Source organism: Heliangelus exortis, chromosome 9 (assembly GCF_036169615.1).
Source record: "Heliangelus exortis chromosome 9, bHelExo1.hap1, whole genome shotgun sequence".
NCBI lineage: Eukaryota > Metazoa > Chordata > Aves > Apodiformes > Trochilidae > Heliangelus > Heliangelus exortis.
This window is the reverse complement of record NC_092430.1, coordinates 4,614,485-4,636,031: the sequence shown is the minus strand read 5'-3', so window position 1 is coordinate 4,636,031 and position 21,547 is coordinate 4,614,485. Positions and strand designations below refer to the sequence as shown.

Here is a 21,547-nt window from a genome sequence, read left to right as displayed (position 1 = left end):
CTGAGAAAGGTGAACATATTGAAGAGGGGAATTGCCCCCCTGGGGATACTTCCTCTGCTGTACTTTTCTTAAATTATGTTCTAGTGAAATGACATGGGACACTTATTTTTCTGTATGGGAGGTGTTACATGTCTTGAATTTGTACGTTATTGAATAGTCTGGGCTAAATAACTTTAGCCATTTAAAGCATCTTTAGTCTCTGCATATTTCCAGCATTTGAGTTTCCTTTTCCTTTTCCTTTTCCTTTTCCTTTTCCTTTTCCTTTTCCTTTTCCTTTTCCTTTTCCTTTTCCTTTTCCTTTTCCTTTTCCTTTTCCTTTTCCTCTTTTGCCCCTCCTCCCCCTCTCCCCCTCCCTCTCCCTTTCCCATTCCTTCTTTTCCTTTTCCCTATCCCATTTTCTCTTTCCCTTTCCTTTCTTTCTTGCAGCTTTGCTTGATCTCCTGGTGTGTCCTTGCACCTTCAGGAGGGATAAAAAACACTGCCATTTTCAGAACTGTATTTATAGCCAGGAGCAGCAAACCAGAATTAGTGTTAACTATCTAGTGCAGTATCATTCCTGTGTATTAAATTTATTTTTATATAACCTGGACACAAAAGAGGTGTTAAAAGCCATGTAGAAGATAAATATAGAAGCTGCATTAAATCATCAGTGTGGTACTGAAGTCAGATATGTGCCTGGATTGTCAGAAGCTTGAGTTGCTGTTGTGTCCTCTTACAGTTGGCAGGTTGCTCAATCAAAGTTTGATCCTAGCCCTGTCCTGACCCCCTAAATGGGAATTCTCCCCTCATGACTGCAGAACTGCCCTCTCTGGGCATCCTTGCTGCTGCAGGAGTGTCACATACTGCTGGCTATGGCCCACCACACTCTGTCCCTTTGTGCACTGTGTTCAGTCCTTGGTTGAGGCAAGGCTGTGATAGACCCTTGTCAGTCCCTCACCTGAGAAAGTCAAGGTGGAGCTGTAGGATAAGCCACAAAGATTTTAGGGCAGGTTCTTTATTCTTCTTGCATTTTGTGTGGTACTGTTCAGGACAGAGACTAAGTCATACAAGCAAGCAGGGCCAAGCTTTTCCCTGTCACAACAGCTTGTCAGGCAGTCTCTAATAGCTACTTTTGTTTTTCACATTGGTTGAGTCAAATCTATTCAATCCAAAATTACTGCCCTGACATCTGAACCTTTCAGGCAGACTGCCAGTGGTAGCACCTTATGTTTCTGTTGCAAAAGGAAAAAAAAAATTGTTGACATGTAATTAATGGAACCAGATAGAAGCTGAAATCTGAATGACACCCATTATTGAATAATGAGCTTCAAAACCTTTGTTACCAATCACTCTACCATAGAATCACACAATCATCCAGGTTGGAAGGGACCTCTGAAATCAAGTCCAACCCTTAATCCACTACCACTGTGGTTACCAGACCATGGCACTGAGTGCCAATCAGTCTCTTTTTAAAAATGTCCAGGGACGGAGAATCCACCACCTCCCTGGTAAAGAATTTCTTCTTAATATCTAACCTAAACCTCCCCTAGCAGACCTTAGGTCCATGCCTCTTGTCTTACTGGGAGCTACTTGAGAGAAAGGACTGACTCCCCCTGGCTCCAACCTCCTTTCAGGGAGTTGTAGAGAGTGATGAGGTCTCCCCTGAGCCTCCTCTTCTCCAGCCTCAACACCCCCAGCTCCCTCAGCCTCACCTCACAGGACTTGTGCTGGATCCCTTCACAGCCTCCTTGCTCTTCTCTGGACCTGCTCCAGCACCTCAATCTCCTTCCTGAGCTGAGGGGCCCAGAACTGGACACAGGACTCAAGCTGTGGCCTCCCCAGGGCTGAGCACAGGGGCAGAATCCCTTCCCTGGACCTGCTGGCCACGCTGTTCCTGAGCCAGCCCAGGATGCCATTGGCCTTCTTGGCCACCTGGGCACACTGCTGGCTCCTCTTCAGCTTCCTGGCAATCCAGACTGAATCCCTCCCTGGGTGTCTGTGTGTAATTTCTTTTAGAATCATAACTGTAGACAGGTGAACTCTGTCTTGCATCTCCTTTTATGAAGCATCAATCCACAAATGTGTTTCTGTCTGTAGCACCATTGCCTCTCAGAATACAAAATCCTACTAATGCAGAGCTTCTAATTGAATACTAGGTGTAATTAATTGTTCTTTTCAATGAAGGAGCAGTGTCGATGCCTAAAATCTCAGAATATTGAAATCAGCTAATTGTAGCTTAAATGAGAAACCAAATCAGATTTAACAAACAAAATTCAAATTTTTTTTAAAATGGTTTTATGCTGTAAGGGTTAAGTTATTTTAAGAGTAAATGGTTATAAGTTGAATTAATTTTTTATTAGTTCCAGAATCTCAAGTTTCTCTGTATCAAGACATCTAGATAAGTTTTGAAGGCATTTTTGTATAGTACTGTGGTGTTGAAAATAGATAAGGTAGCAAGTGTGTGACTGACATTGGATAGAAACAAATGTAGGTTAGCTGAAATTCTAGGGCTGCTCTGAGATATTTGAAGAAAGTGTGATTCTGTAATGTTTTTAAGAAGATGAGAGAGGAAAAACAAACATTTGCCTGTTTTCATAAGGCAGTCTGCAAAGATTTTGACATTAATTTTAAGTGGTAACTGAAAGCTGAAAGGTTTTGGGAAATAGCTGCTACAGAGCTGTCTCTGTGAGTATAATCAGAGGAATATTCTTTGATGACACATTCCAGGATCTGAGCTGACAAAGCTTGTTTTATGTAAAATGCACAAGATACAATCTTTTTTGTGCCTTAAAAAAAAACAAAAAAAACCCTGACCTCTGGTAAAGTGATTGTGATGCTCCAAAAGTTCAAAGATTTGTTTCAGTTAGACCCCCTTGCAATTCAGGAAACTAATGACATTTTTTCTTCTTATCCCTGGACAAATCCCCTTGCCTGGATGGAAGCCCACCCCATGCTCTCTTGCTTTGGCTCATTCCTGATCTGTATCAGCTTTGACTCAAACTCCTGTATTATTTGCAGAATGTCTGTCTGGCTGCTGCCATGTGTCAGGCACACTCAGGGACTGTTCTCAGCATTAGAAAGGTACAGAAAGGATTCAGTGCTTCTGCCTGTCAGCAAGCAAGATTTGAAGACAACCCTGTTCAGCATTTCTGAGTCTGCTGAGACACAACTGAGTGTTTCACAGAGCATCAGCAGAGGGATTCCCCCCACACTTTTTTGGGAAATAACTGGCTGGGTGATCATATGATGCCATGTATCCAGGTGGACCTGCCTCTGGCAAATGGGATTTGGCTTATGCTGCTGCAAAAAGTCATGGTCCCAGAAAGTTGCATCTCTTAATTCTGTGGTGTCACCCCTGACATAATTTACCTACTCCCCTTCTTGGATCTGCTTTATAGAGGCACATGAATTGAACAACAAACTGAACTGGCTGTTATGTAACAGGAATAATTCACTTGTAGGAACAATTTCTGGAAGAGTCAAATAGTAAGCACTTTTGCTGCAATTTTGTTTTAGTGCCTGACATGTTAAAAATGCACCTCGTTATACACATTTTTTTAATATAGCTATTTAGTGTCCAGTTGAAATGTTTTGATACCTGATACAACTTCTTAGTGGGAACGGGTTTTATTCTAAAATGACAGGTTTTCTTCTAAAATGACAGCAGGGTGAAAATGTCTAAAATGACAGCAGGGTGCCTTTATTAGTGTTTTCTCACTTAAAACAATGATGCAGTAGCTAGCTCCCTGTGCTTTCTGCAACTGCATATGACATGCCCATGCTAATACTGCAAATGTCTTGGGTAGTATAGGAACACTGCTGGTCTTTAAGCTATATCAGTCTAATTTTTTTTAATCTCCTCAGTTGTGGTATTCTGATGGGACTGGAGAAGTTACAGGAAGAGGCTGATATGAGAAAACCTTCTGTGCTGCATTGGATTGAGTGGGTCAAATGCATGGCATTGTATATAGATAAAGAAGTCAATCTTGTTTGTTAGCACTTTTATTATGGAGCAGAAGCAAAGACAGGGCTGCTGCATCCCTTTTGCAATCCAGTAGAAGCCCATTCCTAGTCCAGTCTTTAGTGATTGTTTATTCAATCTGATGTGATGTCTTTGGGAAGAATGACATAAAAGAAATGGCTAGAGAGGAAAATGCCACTTGACCTCACAAGCTTATCCCCCCTTAAGTTTCTCTTAACCCACAGTTTTCTGTTTTGTCACTATATCCTTTAATCCCCTCTCTCTCCATAAAAGTGCCAAGATGTCTCCAAGCCACTTAGGCTGCAGTACTTGTTTCCATGTTCTTACTTGGCAACTAATTCCATGAGTTCATTATTCTGACCCTGAGTGAAATAGTTTGAATTTCCGGTATACTCAATTATTTTGGGTTATGACTTCTGACTTTTGAACCCCTCACCAGAATGCACCATTTAAATCTCTTCATCAGCTCTTAGTGCTGTTGCTGCATCAGCTCAGTGTCTACATTGCACTAACAGCATTATTCTTGTCAGGGTTTTGTCCTACATCTTCCCCTGGAACAACTGCAGCAAAATCTGGGATCTTCTCTTCAAAGGGCACGATCCCTCCATTATTATTTATGTTCTGCAGGAGTATGGGATTGTTTACAGCACAGGAAAATGTTAGGTGTTTATTTAATGAAGGCAAAATTCCATTCAGTAACTAATAGTCCTTGTTATGTATTTCACACTCTCCTCAACTGTGCAGGACTGTGTCTTGATCTCATCTGAAGGAATACAAATAGTAAGTAGCACAAGCCATTTTAGTACATGATCTGAGTGCAAAGGGAAGTATAACCTGAGGACTCTGGCATTCTCAAGCTGTAGTCTTTCCTCTGTATGGTAACAACATTCTATATGCATTTTGTTTTCAGTGTTTAAAACACCTACAGTATCAAAAAAAAAAATCAGCCCCCCCAAAAAAGCTGATATGAAATATCTGCTCACTGCACATGGCAATAGATTTGATTTATTTTATTATTTCTTTCACACATTCTGCTCTGTAGCTGTAGGAAGAAATAGGATATTAAATAGTGATTTTCCTTCCTACTGGTTCCTCCATTTATTCAATTGATATTGCCAAGTATTCCTGTAAAATAAACTAGCAGCCCAAACCCACTTAATTCAGACAAATGCTAGACAACCAGTATATATCTTTAGTGAAGACTGATTTGGTGGGAGTTTAATTGAGGGTGCAAAGTGGACATATGGATGGAGTCTCAGCTGGAACTGTTTTGAAGTTTGTGTAAAAGCTGATAATAATCTCCTAAAATGCACTCTCAGCCAAAAAAGAGCAAAAAAAGGCTTACACCACTGAAGTGGTATTTACTATTTTTTATTTCCTTCCTTAGCTTACTATCAGCCATGGGAATTTACAAGCTTTCCAACAAGGCTGAAGAAATCCAGGAAACCACAGTGACAGATCCACTTGAAAAGACCATTTCATAAGAGTGAGTTGAGAAAATACAAAATATCTTTTATCAGTTGCTGAAGATGCCTATTGGAAGCATCACTAATCATATAAATTTCAGAGCAATAGAAGGAGTGTTTCTCACACACAGCTGGCAGATGTTTGTTTGCATCACTATTTTTTTTTCACATGAAAGCCACTATAAACAGAGTAGGTCTCTCAGAAATGCATCTAAGGTTACAAATTTTGGGCAAATTCTTTAAATAAGCAATTTGTTATTCTCCTTAAAAAACAATTTATAAACAAGAGATCTGCCAAGAAAAATCTCTGCTTTTATGAGATTTTTGACTATGCAAGTATCAATAAACATTATGTAAAAAGTCTGATTTTGTGAACCACATAAAGTTTGATCAGCATAAGAAAACACCTCTTGTTCTGAATTTGTTGGGCTTGAATATTTCTGCCAGATTTTGGCCAGAAATAAGAGGTGGGGTGAGGAAGGAATCCTTTCTAGAAGTATGTTAGCAGCCATCAGCCAGAATCAGAAGTTGCAGAGGCAGAGGCACACAACACACAAAAATTAATAGGGGAAAAAAAAAAAAAAAGTAAGAAATTCCTTGCAGACTTCAAAGAAACAAGAGCAAAATAAAATAAAATCCCTTGGCTTAAGGCAAGGATAAGGATTTGATGCTGTTATTCTTTATTGTTCCAGTTTTTAAGGAATATATTTGTTCCCAGAAGTTCTTTTTCTTTCCTCGGACATATTCAGAGAGCAGAGTTTAAGAACTCCTATTTAGATGATTCTGAGAGAACATCTGACTAAATATGTTCAAAGGGAACAGATGGGTTGGCCCCACAATACCTTGCATTTGAAATATATGTGGAAATTGTCAAGATACAGCATGGAATCTCAAGTGTGATACCAGTGGGAATACTCTTGTAGTATATCTCACTATTGCAGTTAGTGAGATACTGCTGCTTACCAGAGTATGTGGATTTTAGATTGCTGCTGGAAAACTCTCTTTGCCAGTCATGCTATACTTATTTTTTTTCATGCTTTACTGAGTTCTCTGCTTAGTCTCCTTTAGTCTCATGAATGGAAGCTGCCTTGACTGCTGTCTGCAGGTCATAACAGGATCACACAAAACCAACATATGGGCAGTGATGCCCATCCCAAGTGTGTTTTTTGGAGCAGAGCTAAATTTAGAACAAAGCTTTAGTGCTAACAGAAGCACATGGGCCCATACACTCCAAACTATTAGCTGGCATTTTCAAGAGGTTTGTTGTTTTGGTTTTTTTTTTTCTGTATTCCACAGCATGGTTTCCTAATACATTCAGCACAAAGAGCTCTTAATTTAATAGGATTGAGATTGTTTCCCATGACATAGTGCTCCCTTGTAAAAAATTATCCTGTAGGTTTTTTGTAGGTTACATGCAGTCCTCAGGATTTTCTAATTTCATTGGAAGATGCCTATGATTATCAACTAACTTCAGACTTATTATCTTGTCTTGTAACTCTGCCTGCCCTTTAAAGATTCAGCTTTTTTTCAGATGTTGTCCAGAGCGTCATTTCATACTTATTTCAATTTTGTACATTCTTGGTGATGAATTCTTCTTGGTTTTGAATCTACTTGAAATAATTATGCCTATGTAGAACATAGTTTGCTCTGTATAAAATACTGTACTGCCACAAGTGTAAACAGAGCTGAAATGGCCAGTAGGCCACAGCATAATAAATCAGAATTCTTAGTCATCCTCCTGGGGCAGAGATGAGTCAGATCAGGTCAGGACACTTCTGGGTAAACTGGATGGATAGTAAATGTATTACCAGCTGACTATCAAAGTCCCTGTGCCATACCAGGAAATATCCCTGACTTGGGCAATTCTTCCCTTCCTGCAATGACAGAAGCAAACTAACTGCTTAACAACTCAATCTCCTTCCTTCTATTCCTTGCTACCAGTTTTGGCAAACCACATAAATTGTTTCTCAGTGACATTCTCCATATTTATGAGCTAACAACAAAGCTTTTTATTTGATGAAATACTGTCTGCAGTGTAATATGCAGCCTATTTTTCTTCTAGTAGACAAGAGGCAGGGTTACCTCATGATCTTTTAAAAATTATTTCTTTAATCATCTTTTACTCTCTTCCCAAGTAAGGTCCAGACTGTCATTTTAGAATGGAGCAGGAGCATTTTCTTTTACTACACCACATTCTACCATTATGTGCAGACTTAAAAACTGTGCTCCCACCTGAGTAAAGATTACATATTTTGCTCCATTACTGGGATGTGAAACCAAAAAAATATTTGGTCACATAACTGTCTCTTCCTCTTCATACTAGTAGTTAAAGAGAGACTTGAAATGCCCTGTTGCAACTGTGCACTGATGCTCAAGGTTAACTTATTTCTTAATTGAGCTGGAAATACCCACAGCTCCTATCTATTTGGATAGGCAGAGCTGATCAGCAGATCCACAAGGCCCTTAGCCTGTTTCTTTAGTTTTTTAAAGTAACTACTCTCCAAAAAAAACATGTACTCCTTCTATGTTAGCCTTTTTCATATCATCTTATTATAGATGTCTCTAGATATGCCACAAACAGGCGTGGCCCTGTGGTTTGTTCATGACCTCACCACGAATAAATCTACTAGGGAGTCTGTCAGTCCTTCTTTTCCCTCCCTTCCACCTGCCTGTGCCTTTTAGCACTGCTCAGTACCATGTGTCAGCCAGAACCTGGTGAACATCCCTGCTGGATCCAGGCCTCAATCACTTGTGCTGCTGAAGCTTTTGGCTGTAACCTCATCCCAATGTGCTCTCTTTATCTTGTGTCTACCTGTGTGTCAGAGGTATAGTACTATTGAGTGATTTGGGGTGAAAAGAGGGAATGGGAGTGGAACTGTCTGGAAATGTTCCAGTGACGCCAGGGTCTAGGAACACAGATTTGCTGAGGTTGAAATGTTTGGAATTACATGCATTTTTGCTGAATTGCTGAAGCTTTGCTAAAGAATATAATCTTGCATCTGGCACATGGCTATCTTGGGAACGTGATCTCAGTGCCTCTTGGAGCCTCAGATCTTAGGCTGACTGACAATGGCCTGCCCTACATCAGGAGACTTTGGGAACTCAGCAGAGGAGCAGCCCATCTGGGGGATGTGCTCTGGAAAGTGATTTCCTTGTGTTTGGTGCTGTTTCCTGCTTCAGAGCTGTAGATCTCAGAGGTTCCAGGTACCCAGCCACATGTGTTAGTGTATTCCTTGGCACAGCCCTGTAGAGTGCCAAAACAAGGAACTCAATGCATTTCTATTCCTATAGTGTGTGGCCTTCCTCAAATTCCACCAGGACAGACATTTATATAAAGAGTAATTGCAACTCAGAATTTTACCACTGAGTTTGTGTTCTGTGAGCCATACCCATCTTAAAGTTGCTCTTTTAACTTACCAACACAATGTGAGTAATGCACCCATCCTCTCTTACAGTGAAAGAGTTGCAGCTGAAGGCACTTATCTGACTTCTGTTTCACTTCTTGCTGTTTGAGTTGTAGACATACAGGGTCTTTCATGATACATCATGATACATGGAAAAAAATAATGAAATTATTTACTTAGATACAGTCTGTACCTGCCAATGATGTTCAGGTAATAAATAACTAAATAAATAGATAAAATTATCTACAATGTGATATATTTGTATATGTAGTCACTTATAGCTGTTTTGGTTACTTATCTACTGTGGCCAGAACTGGACTTTCTAAACCTATGAAAAATCTGTATTCGTTTTAGAAGAGAAAAAAAAAAAAATCACAAAAGATTTTGATTATTCCACTCTGGTAGATATCGTGAAGGATTTTATATTTCTGTGTTAGAGAAGTGTGATCTTTAGGTTTTTCTGAGTGATTTTGAAGTTCAATATTTAGAGACCTTGGCAATGGACACTTTACAAACCCTAAGTTAAGATATATGTCCTGTGGCCTGAAAGGTTCTGTTTCCTAGGCTGGATGGGATTCCAAGCCTTCAAGGCTCCTGGTGGATTCAGGTGTTAAACTGGTTCTCTACTGATTGTAAAGCTCAGTTAAATAACCCTTAATGATGTCAAAATGTAGGCCTCTCTCCTACAGCTTAAGGCACATTGATTAACTGGCTTCAGCTAAGGATTTACTTGAGAACAGGTGTCCTCTAGCACATGGCAGGACTGAACAGATTCTCCCTTTGTTTTCTGTGAAGCCTGTACCTGAGGATAGGGAAAATGGGTGGTACAGCAGCCATATGGATACTGTTCTCAGTGCTATGAATTCCAAGTGATCTACAGAAACTGAGTCTGAGTGTTACTCTTGTCTGACTGAACATATCTAGCTATCACCTACCATTATTGCTTTTTTCTTTTTTGCAGTTGTGAATGGGACTGTAGAAATACAGGCTGTAATGTCATTGCCACAGAGTGTATGTCTGAAAATGTAATGCTATCTTGGTCCTCTGGATTTTAATTTGTAACGTGGATCTTAACTCTGTAAAAAATTCAGGTGGAAGTATGCTTTTATCTTCACACATTTCTTTTAGACTCATTAGTTGCAAGCAGAATTGCTGTCTTAGATGTCCATTCCACAAGGAACTCTCTGTAGGATTAGGAGTGTAAGCAAGCTGTGACAGAAATGCCAGCTGTGACACGGGATTGCATGTCAGTGCTGTGGGAAGATGGTGAAAGAGCCCAGTTCCTCTGCAGTGCTTCTCATTCACAGATTTTGGAGGCTTCAGTGTCATTTTACAGTGATATCCCAAGGTTACTCAGCAGATAAGTGACACAGCTGGGAATGAAGTCCAGGTGTCCTGAGCACCAGTCCATCCCACCTCCAAAGAAACAATGTTTGCAAAGAGCTGTAGGAAATGCCTGATTTGCTTTTGTTTTATCCCAGGAATGGAAAGCTAAATCAGCAGCATTTATTTTCCTATCTTAATCCCCCTAATTTTTGCATTTTAAAAAGCTCTCTCTGTGACGGAGCCTGTTGCAAACTCAAAACATGTTGCTAGTAGAGCTTGGAAAATTTCTTTCAAGTTACCAACAATACACAATAGTGATTCCCAGACTTTGCCTGTAGAGCTTGGAAATGGTGGTGGAAGGAACAGCTCTCCTGGCAGTCCTGATGTGCTGTTTGGATCCTGCTGATGACTGGGTTTGATGACTGGTTTTGAGAGTAAAGCAGGGGCTGGTGCTGCCTCTGCCCTGCACTGGATTTCACCCCATTGATGTTGCTCTCACGTTAATGGGTCTAGGGATACCACTTTGCTGGGTGCTTCTTGCTCTGGAGTTAAAGAGATTGCTGCACTTAAAAGCTCCAGCACCCATTGCTACAAATCTATTAAACATCTCCAGTTAACCACCCAACCTCCTGCTTCAGCAGCTGAGCATGTAAATTCCTGTGACCAAATAGCTGCACAGTTAACTGCTTTCACATGTGCTCTCACCATGCCCATCTTGGAAGGTGAAATCCTAGCCCGGCTTTGCCCCATGGGCAGCTGGCTGGTGACCAGAGCATGGCTGCTGTTCTGGGGGTCAGATGGGGTACCCTGGAGCCGTAGTTGTTACTGCTCCCTGGGAGGAGGTGAGCCAGGCAGAGGCAGACCAGGCAATGGTGGGTCCTTTGACTTGTCCTCATCCTCTTCTGCTGGCACTAAGAGCCAGCGATGGCTGTGGGAATCCCAGCCTTGCTGACACACACTCCCAGGACACGCTCCTGAGGAAGCCCGCTGACGGGGTTGCTCCCCACGGCTGCCCTCCCGCAGCCCCACCACGCTTCTGGGGAGAAGATCGCTTTTATTTTTCTGCATCCCAGGCTGCGGGGAGCTTTTTGTTTGAGGTGAAAGGAGGCGTATCTGGGCAGAAAGCACCGTGGCAGCTTTGAGGGGCAAACAGTTTCCCCCAGATTCCCCCTGCTCCCGCAGGTTGCCGTGGCTCCTGCACGCCCACCCCTGTGCGCCCTATGGAGGGGCCTGGGGCAGGGGGGGAGGCCCAGGGGTGTGTGGCTGGGCAGCAGTGCTGTGAGTGATGCCACGGAGGAGACGAAAGGGCCGCGTCCCCCCGAGTCTGGAAGCGGGGCCCGGGGAGCCCTCAGTGAGAGGCAGCGGTTCACTTGATACAGAGGCGAAAATGGTGGCGGCGCTGGGACTGTGTTTGCCTTGGCCCCACGCTGCAGCACCGAGCGGGCCCCTGGCTGCCGGCCAGGCTGTAATATTTCCTTTCGCTGTTGTTCATGAAGGCATTCAGGAAAACAATTGAGCGCAACGAGGGCCTTCCCGTGCCGGCGGCGAGCCGAGCCCGGGCTGCGGGGACCCTGCCCGGCCCGGGGGCAGCGGTGGAGCCCGGGGGCAGCGGTGGGGCCCGGGGTCTGGTTGGTTCCGAGGCAGCTGCCTTTTGAAAGCTGTGCCTCCCACCTCTCCGGGCACAATGGGATTTCTCCCGGCAAACAAAAGGAAATGTCAAAGCCCTATTGTGGCGCGGGGGTTACGGGCGTGCAATTTAAAAGGATTTATCGATGCCAAAGCCGTGGCTTTTTCATGTGCCGAGATAGCAGGGGCCACACAGCCCCAGCAGCCCCGCTGCAGCCCCGGGGAGGTGGTGGTGTGGGAGGAATACATCCATGGCAGTGCTAAACACACCCCTTGGCTGGGGCTGCCTGAGAGGCAGTGCTGAATGAATTGCTTTAAAACAAAAACAAAAAACAAAGAACCTCACCTCAAACTGTTAGTTATATGGGTATAAAGTCTGTGCATGAAGCAGGCCTCAGGCTAGCCAAGATGTCAGCTATGGAAAGGAAATCGTATGGAACATAAACTAATAAGGACAAAAATGCTCAAATTACGTGCCGTTTGCATTACCTGGGGCACAGCAGCAATAAACGTGATCACAAGGGAAGCCTGGCAAGTCTCTCCCTCCCTTGACATGTACAACCACACCAACTGTAATGGAGCCAGCCAGGTACTGGGAATGCCCCTTCACAGCTCAGGGAAGCTCTGAGACTGCCTGAGACCTTGCAGGATGCTGGGTCTTGCTGAAGCATTAGAAAACCACCAGCTTAGGAAGAGCAGCTCGATGCTCTTGAGTAAGTTGGGACAATCCTATCAAGACTATGTTTATACTTCTTAATAGCCCTGGTTCACTGCTGGAGAGCAGTCCTTGGTGTATCTGTGACAGGACAAATCCCGGGGTACAGAAAGCACTGGTGGCATTGTGCTGATGGAGTTAATGGAAAATGAGGTCAGCAAATGACAGGATCTAAGAGTCTGATGTTTCATATCTGTGATAGACAACCAGTGGTCCAGAATTTGAAACAGGGTAGGTTTTTTCTGGCTCTTGGGAATGTCGGCCAGTTCACATGAATGCTTCAAGGGACTCAGTAGATGTGTTGTGTTCTACCTCTTTTTAAAGATAAACTGGGAACATGATGATTTTCCTCTGCTGTAGTGCAGTCCAGGTATACGCAGATGTTTTTGCCTGATGACTCTTCAGGTCTTTTATTGTAAAAGTTCTCCTTGCACAAGTTAGCTATCCATGTTTTAGAGGAGAGAGGAGGAAAGACCTCAGTTGTCTGCACCCTGGTCAGCCTGCCTCTGCCAGCTCAGACACTTGCAGCCAAAGCTGTAGCTAGTTAAGCTAAGGCAGAAGGGGATAACGAGGGGTAGAAGAGAACTGTATAGGGCAGAGGACCATAAGGCTTTGGGGTCACCTGGATGAAGTTTGTTTCAATAATGTTTTGAGTATTTTTTGTTACATTTGAATTTTTTTTTTTCTTCCTTTCCTTCAGGTTTCCTTCCACACCTTTCAAAACAAACTTGGTGAAGAGAATCAGTACCCGAGATGGCAGAGTTTATACAATTCAGAGCCTCAGGTGAGTAAGATGAATTCTGTTTTAATTCATGTAAATTTGTTGAAAATAATTCTACTGTGGAGTCATTAAGACTTTTATCCTGGTCTTTAGGAGGTGCTGATATAGCTCTGCCATAAGCTTCCTCGAAGATATGAGCTTGTGGGCAAAATTAGGCACAAACCTACTATGACGTATTCCTAATGCCAGAGTAATTCCATGTGGGCCAGGATGGGCTCCAGAGGGGTTCATCAGGCCCTGCTAATGTCACATGGAGAGGTGTCCACTTTGACTCAATACAGCCCAGAGAATTTGGGCAGCTAGAAAAGGAGCAGCTGACTGAGGTGGTAAATAATGGTAAAAACTGGAGTTAGAAACCTTGGGTTCTCTGGTGTCTTTCTAGCTCCCCCCACTGCAGCTTGTGCCTGCTGTCTCACTCCAGGGAAATAACTAGTTTTTGGGTGAAGCTTTGCACATGGTAATGTGGCACAAATGATCATTGTGAATAAAAAAAGCTTTTTCTTCTGGCTTAATTCTCACCTGACATCTTATTACAGGAATTTGTGTAGACCTTCCTTAAGGGCTGGTACACTGGTTGTACAGGGAGCATCCCTTTTTCCAGTGTAGTTGACAAGGCCTTTGGTGTACCACAGCCCAGATAAATAAATAAATAAACATCATAGACTCTTAGAATGTTATATATTTATTTTATTGACATTTGAAATGCATCTGAAATATTTTGAACTGGGCTTCCTTATAAATGTATTCTAGGTGCCTTTTTTTTTCTCTCTCTCTTTTTTTTTTTTTTTTTTTTTAAACGTACACCCCATATTCAGCTGATCTTTTTAGCATTAATGGTTTGTTTAAGAACTTTGGGTTGTTCCCAGTGTCTCTAAAATGAGTATTGTGGGCTTTTTTTTCTTTGATGCCAGCAATTGCATTATACTCTTTTGTGTTTCAAGACTGTTCTGACAGGGGAGGGGCTTGAAAATGTACCTTGAAAATTCATCAGTAGGCAGTCCCAAGAGCACAAGCTGCAATTTTCAGGTGCATTTTTCTTTTTCCACATCAGAAGCAAGTGGCAGGTATGTCCTAACTCGAGCAAAAAAAATTGTGTGGGTCTCATTACTGTTGAGCCAGGAAAGTGGGGCAGTGCCCGTTTCTCTTTTGGGCAGAGGAGTTGTATCTCACATCTAGCAATACCAACAGAGAGTTTTAAAAAGTGTTTAAAAAGAGTTTATAAACACTTCGTGAAGTGTTACACCTTATCTTATGTGAAGAAACATTAGCAACTATGTTTCAGTTATAGTGAATTTGTTCCTTTATCCCCTAGAAGTTGGGGCAATGGACTTTGTTTGGGGCGTTATTAACTCTGAATTCAAATGTTATCACTTCTTGGAGCTTAACAGAGCACTAGGTCTGTGACTTTATTAACAAAGCTATGGATCATTGCAAATTGCTTCCTACTATTTGACAGCTTCCTTTTCAGAAATTTCAACACTCCAGCTATCTGCCTTCAGCAGTGTATGATTCTAATCACTGCTATGATTTCATAATCCTCCTTTAATTCAGCAAACATTCCAGATTATCAACATATGTGATTTGTATTTTGGGAGAGCACAGTGCAGCAACATTTTCCTGTTGTCAGGCTTTTAGGTTTTATAGCTGAAAAGTGCATATTGTTAACCAGAGGTAATTTCTTAGATATAGTTTATAAATATATGTAACTATTTTTAGGCTGTAGAGATGACATTCCCTTCAATGAATGTAAAAAGTAAAGCTGCAGAGTTTAAAGCCAAATCCAGCAGGAAGAAAGAAAATTACTTCCATATATCTTCTGTATGTCATTAAATAGAAAATGAGATAATTCTTCTGTACATCTGAAAACCAAATAAAGAGGTCCATTCTCCTCTCAGTTTCCATGGATAACTTCAGCTAATTTTTGTGGCAGTTCTGCGTGTTGATGGGAGAAAAGATGCCTCAAGTAGGATGATACGGTACACATATATAATAAAATAAAATGCTCATTTTACTTAGGATAAGCTGTCTTTGTTCCAGATATATGTATGCATTCTTCTTCCAGCAAGTACTGCAGTTTTCAGGATGACTCGATACATTTGTTCTTTGATGTCAAATACCTTGCATCACTGTGGAATGGTTGCTACAGAAACCCCAGCCCAGTTTTTAAATGTATCGAGCTCATGCCTTTTTAGTTAGAGGAGCTGGATTTGATTTCTTTCCGTAAAAGAAGTTCATTGTAAAACGGGTGAAACCTCTCAAGCTGCAGCAATAAGTGTGGCAAAAATACCCAGATAGTGAGATCAGAGAGGAGAAGGAAAAAAGCAATTTAAAGTCCAACAAACAAAGTCTATCTCTTGCTCAAATGCTCCCAGTTGTAATTGAAACCAGAGCTAAATTAGATCAATACCAAAATATTAAAGTGTGCCAAACCTGTTTTCTGTGGGCTTTGCTATAATTGGATTCTGATGCGAGAGATAGCTTAAGTAGGCAAAGTCTGTTGACACAAGACCATGATTATTCATAGAAAAAGAGTTTTCTGCTAAGGTATACAGTACTTTTATCCGGTGTTTCTTGAAGAATTAATACATTTCTATCCTTCCTGTCTATGCTGATGCATTTGAAGTCCATATCTTGCCTACAGTAAATCTCTGTCTTGCTTAACAAGAAACTATTTCACTGTATAAGCAAGGCATATTGACAACAGATTTAACCCAGACAACTCAGCTTTATTCAATCAGAAGAATGCTGGCCTGGTTTCAGGTTTCTGGGATACAGGCACAAATGGACATGCCCCAAGTAGAATCCATTTGTTTTCCCATGAATGCACCTAGTAGGAGGTCAAATAAAAATAAATATTTTGGCTGTTCAGAACAAGATAGATTACTGGAGTGTTTGTGATTCTGACTGGAAATGTTATTACAACAGAGGTAGCATCAGAACTAGGTTCTGCTGAGACTGAGAAAAAAAAAGTTAATTGTTTTCTTCCTCTCTGTGTTTTAAATGGTGGTTTCCTTGTCTTCACTAACCAGATTTATAAGAATAACTGCATATATCTTAATACACCTTACCTCTTCGTAGAAGTTCTTCCAGGAGTTAAGGGAAAATAGCCATTTGTGTAGCCTGTTAGGGTTTTTTTTTTTTAATTTTTTTTTTTTTTTTTTTGGATGTAGGCATAACTTATCCAACAGAGTAGTCAGCAAACTTCCCCTGTGATAGGAAGAATAAATCAGTTTAGATCCAGTGTACCAGGGCCCCCAGATTCTCTGTGGAGTTCTACCAAACAATGGAATAAATTGTGCAAGGGCAATTTGTCCTTAATGTTTTTGGCTATTTGATTTTGTTGAGGTTTTGCTGGTATTATTTAGATATTCACTGTAATTTATACTGCAGTGAAAAAAACCCGCTGCATATTTGCCTGCAGGGGAGTGAGGGCTCACTGAAACAATCCTTTGAACATAATGAAAATGAAATCCCAAGGTAATAAAAAAAATCCCTGGCTTTTATGAATAATGTATTTGCAGAGCAAGGGGGGAGGAAGTGCTTTTTAGATTTATTCCCCCCTCTGCCCCCTACTCAACCTGTTGGCAGAAAGAAACTCTAGGTTGGGAATGGGTTCCTACATTGTAAATGTGTTCCCAGTCATTTTTTTTTTTTTAAGTCCTGGCCTAAATGCTGTGACAGAACCAGACACTAAATACTGGTAATTTTGATTTATTTATTTGTTTGTTTGTTTGTTTTTAAAGTCTGTGGGTATCATCCCCTGTGTATTGACCATCTGGTTGTGGGTTAGAGTGGGATATGCCTGGCATGCTGAAAAGCAACACAAAATTGCAACGTGGTTGGAGGCCCATAGGCGATGGTTTATTTGGGGTCCTCAGTGAGCTTTGACAGAGAGCAGGTGTTGTGATGATAAATTCAGGATGGTGTTGAGGATTTCTCTCTTCAGCTGGGAAATGTGTGGGAAATGCTGGAGGCACGCTGTTAAAATAAATGGTGCTTATTCAGGAGATACTCAAATGGAAACACTTCTGTATCACAGTCTCAATAGAAAAGATGTTTGAGGGTTTCAGTGGATTTCACCCCATAGAAGAGGTTTGGGTTCAGCGTAGGAGGATCCAGACTCAGCTGAATTATGGCTCTTAAGCCTAAGTGAGACTTAAAAGTGCAGTTCCCTGGACAAAGTGTCCTAGACCTGAGAAGTGCCACAGTGTGTATCTCTTCACCTTTGGTTTTTTGATAGTTCCTGTGCTCCACAGCCATGCCAGAAATCCCATACCATCTCAGTCATTTCATCCAGTGGCTTGGACAAACTATTGGTTTCCAGATCTCCCTTTCACTGATATAATTGCTTTGTAGGATGGAAATAAAATATGCTGACAGTTTCCAAACTGAGGATACTGGAGGAAATTTCTGTGTGAGGGGCATACATCAGGCAGTGTAGAATTAGTTCTCTCAGGCTTCAGTTTGTTAAGAATCTCAGTGGATGTGGTGTGCTTAGAGCCAGGTAAACTTTAAATAATCCTTTCAGGAAAAAAAAATATATTTTCTGTGACTATGATGATGCCAAATAATTTTAAGTTTCCAGAAGGCTGCTTTGGAAGGACTTGAGGAAACCACAGCTGGGAGTTGTGTCACAGATATAAAATGAGATTTATTTGCTCTTCTACATCCAGCACTGAAATAATAAGAAAGACAGGCACAGACAAAAGAAACACTTGCTTTTTACAGGTTGTTTTTTTTTTCCCATTTAATTTAATTTTTCTAAAGTTTCTGTAGCAAATCTGCATTTTCAACAGGGACTTAATGCTCTTCTCTCTGCAAACTGAGTACTAGGAGTGAGTCTAGTGATGCCAGATAGACTTCCCTGTGTTTTGGGAACAGGGAGAAGAGTGCATGTGCTTCACAACTCAGCAGCACCTTGAGGTGCTGCCACGTTTAGTTTAGTTTAGTTTGCAGAGCCTCTTTGCAGACCCATATTTACTGATGCTGTCTCAGCCTTCTCCCTTGGACAGTGCTTTGGAACTGCAGCCATATAGAAATCTTGCAGGGTTTGATTGGATGTACCTACCCTCTATAAATCCACTCCTGCAGTACTGTCTCCAGGGGTCTGTATTTTTTTCAGGGCAAATTACAAAGACATAGAAGTGCAGATGATAATTTTTTGTAAATCTTTACTTTTTGGTATGACTTATACTTGCATAACTGACAAAATTACAGAGGAAGGATTGTAGGTATGCTCTCTTCTACTTTTCCTTATCTAATTTATTGATAGATACATTAACAAGAAATCTCTCTTCTATCCTGCTACAGGCAGGAACTTTCATAGATCAGAGATGATAAGGAGTATTGTAATAATGGGAATCTGAGAATACATGAGTGTGCATGTACACCCTGTCTCGTTGTATTTCTGTTTCTGTAAGTATTAGGCCAATAAATTTTGTGTTCTGAATTATTTATTAAGATACTTTTGCATCAAGTGAAGCATACTATGAATTTTTTCCTCAAACGGATACCCATTAGTAAATAGTTTCTACATTAATTTGTTTTTGAGTAACTGATTTAAGCATTGGACAGATATCTACTTTATAAGCAACAATTAGCAGGGGATAAAAGGCAGGAAAGAGACAAGCAGAAACTGCTAATTGTTACAGTTCCACACTGCTGGAAAAGAAATATTGAGAGCAGTTTTATTTTGGAATCTAGAGGCAGCAGTAGCATGGTAAAGAAACTGCCAGGAAAGGTATTTTAAACAATGAAGACATTTTTAAGGAGCCCTTAAGAAGAAGTAGAATTCTTGAAGCATGGAATCCTTTGTAGGATCAAGGCCTTAGGAGTGGATGGTTTCAGAGATTGAGTTTGGGATTTGAAGAACACACTTTTTACCAAAAGGCTTGCTTATATTCTGCAGTTCATAGAAAAATCCTAGATGTGGTCAATTTGAGAGGAAGGACCCAAAATTAGGCAGGAGGAGATTGGCACAAAGGAAATGAAATTATCTATTTCACCTTGCATCTTTACAACCCCCTCAGATGTTTATGGGAGGATTTGTTTGAGCAAATGTATAATCCCTGAGGCAATCAGCTCTGCAACTGCTGTGCAAGATACACTTGCCACCATTTCAGTAAAGTTCCATCTGCTTCTGCTGGGGGGTTATTTTCTTTTGTTTTATGGGCAGCTATTCCAACAGATCTGAATGAGCTGATTGGGGATGTAGGTGGTGTTATCAGCCCTCATGTTGAATGTTTTTAAGAAAAAAATATTTCACTGACAGGGAAAGCAGTGTTTCTGCATTGCTGTGCTTCAGAGTGAGATGCACTAAGGGCCAGGCCATCCAGTCCATCTTCCTGAAACCTTCTCCAGTTCAGCTGATCCTCTCATGTGACAAATGTGTTCATGTTGCCTCAGCATTAAAAAAACAAATAACCCCTTGGTTTTAGTTTGTGCTACACATGAAGCACCATTAGGCACTGTGGGCTTTGGGACTCTCACTGAGTATTTCTGCTGAGTTCAATTGGTTCAGTATTTCCTCAGGTTTTGCAAAATGGAGTCACACTGAGTACCTCAGGATTTTTATAAGGTGGATTAATCGCTTTCTATCAAAGTTACTTTTTTCAAGCAAATGTTGAGTCTTAGAATATTTATTGTTAGTTTTATTTTTTTTTCAAGCATCTCAAGGACAGTTTGGGTCTTCTTTTTCTTGTTTTATCTTTGGAAAAAAGAACATTACAAGAACAGAGACTAAACTATCATGGTGCTTTTCTGGGGAAAAGGGCCAGTGTTTCCTAAGAAGGTGTACTACAAGGCCAGGTTTTGTTGTTTGCAGATCCTGTTTTATACCCACTGCAAATGCCAAGAGATGCCTCATATTCTCTTTGAGAGAGCTGAAGGTTAAAAGAAACTTGAACTGTTTTACTGCTGCTTTCAATCTCAACAGACCTGGTTTGACACTTTGCTCTCTATCACATGCTTGAAGCAGAGACATTCAGCTCTTTTTAAAGCCACTTAGTAGATTTTCTTTTTTCCATTTTGTAAACTGATTTTTCAGTAAATTCTTGACCTTTATTGTATTCATGAATTCACTGGATGTCAAATACACAAACAATTCTGCAATTGAAGTTTTAGATTTAAAATAAGAACAAATTCCTTGCTGGACCTAATAAATCTCCTGACAGAGTACTCCATGCTTCTCTTCCTTATGGTACTGAGTTAAAAGATTTGGATAAATAACTTGTCTTCTTCTCATGTTTAAACTAACCCCTTAGTATAATCAGCAGCACTTCTCCTGTAGTTTTGGGGCCTTTTCTTGCTACCACATATAAATGCCTTCTGTACGAGTTAGAACTCCCTTGTGAAATACTTGTTTCTGTGATGCTGTTTTCTTTCCTGAACAGATCTGTGAGTAGTCCAATGAATGCTGTAGGTTGTAATTGGCCTTTTTCATGTGTTGGTGGCTGGAATCAATTGCTTTTTCTTGCTTCTCACTTGCTTTTGTAGTCTCTGAATCTTTCAGACTTATTAATTCATACACCTGATAAAACTGTGGAGATTTATATGCAAGGGATAAGACCAGCTGATCATGGCTGCAAACATGAGGAATTTATAATAACTAATAAGCCTTTTTAACCAAGCAGGAAGAAACAACTGGCTTATGAGAGTGTGCACAGCACACTGATTATAGGAGAGCTGGAAAATCCTTATTGTGGAAAACCTGCATAATTCGAAATAAATAGGGAAGCTGGTGAATTCTTATGCTCTTTCAGAACCTAGGCTCTACATAAAATTCAGAACTGAGGTTTTCTGCTTACTTCTGCATCTAACTGACCTATCTGATCTTTTTTACCCTCCCACCCTTTTGCATCTGCTAATGTGGCTCCCAGGTCCCAGAAGAGTGCCCAAAGGCCACTTCTTTTTTGTACACTCAGCTTTCCAGACACATGCTTTACAACATGAACACCTGTGTACATCCAAGTGCTGGCTTCCCTCTCCTGCATGCTCAGATGTCACACTCAGAAGTGGCACTAGCTGAGTTTGTCTTGCAGAATAGTGTGAGACCAAATGAAGGCAGCTTTTCATAGAATCATAGAATCATAGAACTGGCTGGGTTGGAAGGGACCTCAGAGATCATCAAGTCCAACCCTTGATCCACTCCCCCCGTGGTTCCCAGCCCATGGCACTGACTGCCACATCCAGGCTCTTTTGAAATATCTCCAAGGATGGAGAATCCACCCCTTCCCTGGGCAGCCCATTCCAATGTCTGATCACCCTCTT

The 21,547-nt window shown here is 41.2% G+C and overlaps 1 long non-coding RNA gene across 1 annotated transcript in view; it reads left to right on the top strand.

Annotated features, from left to right (window-relative positions):
* Positions 1-5,448, top strand: part of LOC139799635 (uncharacterized) — a 39,557-nt gene extending 34,109 nt beyond the window's left edge. The window contains exon 3 of the long non-coding RNA XR_011727383.1: positions 5,349-5,448. This is a non-coding gene — a long non-coding RNA (uncharacterized lncRNA). The remainder of the gene's footprint in view (positions 1-5,348) is intronic.
* The last annotated feature ends 16,099 nt before the right edge of the window (positions 5,449-21,547 follow it).